General features: G+C 40.0%; 1 pseudogene; it reads right to left on the bottom strand.

The window, feature by feature from the left end:
- Positions 1–1,219: 1,219 nt before the first annotated feature.
- Positions 1,220–1,924, bottom strand: LOC138154055 (small ribosomal subunit protein eS7-like; annotated as a pseudogene).
- Between the last annotated feature and the right edge of the window lie 1,467 nt (positions 1,925–3,391).

Below are 3,391 nucleotides of genomic sequence, written 5' to 3'. Positions count from 1 at the left end.
GAGAGTAAGGTTGACCTATTCCCTTTTGCCTTCCTATTCTTCCCCTCCATTGTAACAGTTTTCCCTTGCTTCTTTTATATAAGATAATTTACCCTATTCTGTCCCTCCCTATCTCCTCTCATTATATTTCTCTCTCATCTCTTATTTTTATTTTTAAAATATCATCCCTTCCTATTCAATTGATCCTTTGACCTCTGTCTATGTATACTTGTACACATATATATACACACTCATAATGTATTCATATGCCCATATACCCTCCTATATAGACATATATATGTATATATATATATATGTAGATATATACATATGCATTTACATTCCCTTCAACTATTCACATACTGAGAAAAGTTTCATAAGTTACAATTATCATTTTTCCATGTAGGAATGTAAATATTTCAACTTTGATAAATACTTATTTCTTTTCCCTGTTTACCTACTCATACTTCTCTTGCTTCTTGTATTTGAATGTCAAATTTTCTATTCAGCTCGGTTTTTTTCATCAAGAATGCTTGAAAAGTCCTCGATTTCATTGAATGACTATATTTTCCCCTGAAACATTATACTCAGTTTTGCTGGGTAAGTGACTCTTGGTTTTAATCCCAGCTCCTTTGACCTCCAGAATATCATATTCCAAGCCCTTTGATCCCTCAGTGTAGAAGCTGCCAGATCCTGGGTTATCCTGATTGAGTTTCCACAATATTCAAATTGTTTCTTCCTGGCTGCTTGTAACATTCTCTCCTTAATCTGGGAATTCTGGAACCTGGCTATAATATTCCTAGGACTTTTATTTTTGGGATCTTTTTCAAGAGGTGGTTGGTAGATTCTTTCAATTTCTATTTTGCCCTCTGGTTCTAAAATACCAGGGCAATTTTCTTTGAGAATTTCTTGAACGATGATTTCTACATTCTATTTTTGATCATGGATTTCAGGTAGTCCAGTAATTTTTAATCTATCTCTCCTGGATCTATTTTCCAGGTCAGTGGTTTTTCCAATGAGATATTTCACATTGCCTTCTATTTTTTCATTTGTTTGGATCTCTTTAATAGTATCTTGATTTCTCACAAAGTGATTAGCTTCCATTTGCTCCAATAATTCTGAAGGAATTATTCCCTTCAGTGAGCTTTTAAGATTCTTTTTCCATCTAGCAAATTCAGCTTTTTAAGGCATTCTTCTACTCATTGCCTTTTTGAGCCTCTATTGCCATTTGAGTTAGTCATTTTTTTATGAACAATGGACTTTATTTAATAATTTTTGCATTTACAGCTGGAATTCTGCAAATTCAAAATTAACATCTTTGCCTGTCAGCTTCTTATAAACTCCAGAAAATGGTTCTACCTTGGGATCCACATTGTTCTACTGTGCTTTATCCAAATGGACCTTTATGGGTCTGCTGCCATCTAGTTTCACATGGATTCTCTTGCCAACAATTTCACTTGGAAAGACAAGATCTTCAAGAATTGCATCATGCACAGCAGTCAGAGTATGGCTCCTGGGACACTTTTGTTTACTTTTTGTGTGGCTTTTTCTTGTTGGCTTAGGAAGAATTCTCCTTTCAGCAATAAAGACCACATGTTTGCCACTGAAATTTTTTCTCCAATTCATGAACTAGTCGTACTTGGATCTTCTGAAAAGATTTTAGCTGAAGAACTGGAACAAAAATGATGATAGCTTTTCTGCCACCACCAACTTCAATTTCCTTAGCTGCTGTGATATTCACCTCTCTTAATTGAGCCTTTAAGTCAGAGTTCATCTCTAACTCCAATAGAGCCTCTGAAATACCAGACCTAAACTCATCTGGCTTCTTGCCATTGGGCTTCACTATCTTTGTGCTGGAGCTGAAAATGGCACTGACTCCATGAGCACTGGCCTAGGAAGAGGGAGAGCTCTCATGAGAGCACCACAAATCTTGGCTACAGGAAGAAGGACCTGAGTTAGTCAATTTTTTAAGGTGCTATTTTCTTCACTCAGGTTGTTGACTTTCTTTTCATGATTTTCTTGCATCATTCTTATTACTCTTCCAAATTTTTCTTCTAATTCTCTTACTTGGTTTTCAAAATCCTTCTTGAGCTCCTCTATGGCCTATAACCAATTCATATTTTTCTTGGAGGCTTTTGGTGCAAGAGTTCTGACTTCATTGTCTTCCTCCCATTCCATGCTTTGATTATTTTTGTCCCCATAAAAGGAATCTAAGGTTTGACTGCTGTATTTGCTTTGCTTCCATTGCTTCCTCATGTTACCACTCAATTACTTGATTTTTGAGCTTTTTGCCTCAGTAGAACTCTGCTTCCAGAGAAGAGAGCTTTGTCCTGAATCCCTAGGGATTTTGCAGATGCTGTAACTATTAGTTGGCTGCCCTTTCTGAAATCACCACAGGCTCTGGAACCTGGTCACACACCGCAGACACTCCACACACTCCACCCAAGACAGTGATCCAAATCCAAGCAGATTAAAGCAAGAGCCATTCTCCCTCATAATGGTCGCTTGGCCCTTGTACAATCTGAAGGCCAAGAGCTCTGAAGCAGCCATGGAGTGGTGGCTACACACGCTACTGTACCTCCAAGGCTTCTCACCTCTCACCCAGGTGCAAAGGCCGGAATCTACTCTTAGTCCCCCTGTACCTGCACAGTCCACATTGACCTTTTACTTTGCCTTTGGCATTTATGGCTTGATAATTCTGGAAACTGCCACTGCTGTTGGTGATCCATTCTCTCAAGGTCTGCTCCAGCCACTGCTTGTTGGGGCTGCCCTCAGCCTAAAACCATAGGCTCACATGGGGCTGGGCGAAACTCCCAGCATGTTGTGATGGACCCTTTCTGCTTACCTTCCAGGCTTCCATCACTGGGATATTTGTTTCTCTCTGTCTCTTTGTGGGTTCTGTAGCTCCAAAGTTTGTTTAGAATGATATTTTATAGGTATTTGAGGTGGTTATGGGGGGATCCCATGGCATTTTCTTGCTTCTACACTGCCATCATGACTCTTCCCCCCATATGAGCTTTTATTAGGGATGGAGCCAAGACGGTGGAGTAAAAGAAGGAACTGTCTTGAGCTCCCACTCAACCCACCTCCAATACCTGTAAAAAAATGACTACACAAATTTTAGAGGTACAGAACCTGCAAAGTTACAGAGAGAAACAAATCTCATGCTGAAGGGAGCCCAGCAGGCCAACAGGAAGTATCTACTGCACCAGACTGGGAGCCAAGCACAGGTTTGTGTGATCTCACAGGCCCAGACCTGGGAAGCCCAGATTGGCCAGAGCAGACTTCAGAAGGGTGAATCACTGGCAGTTGTGGCAGTTTACAGACTTCTCAACCCATAAAGGCCAAAGAGAAAATAAAAGGTCAATAGGGAACTCTGTTGGAACTGGGTGAAAGAACAGCATGGTCTGGC

This window comes from Petaurus breviceps, unplaced genomic scaffold (genome assembly GCF_028583685.1).
Source record: "Petaurus breviceps papuanus isolate PSGF00001 unplaced genomic scaffold, PetGlider_PUasm1.0 151, whole genome shotgun sequence".
NCBI lineage: Eukaryota > Metazoa > Chordata > Mammalia > Diprotodontia > Petauridae > Petaurus > Petaurus breviceps.
Note: the sequence above shows the minus strand (reverse complement) of the source record. Positions and strands in the feature narration are given on the sequence as shown.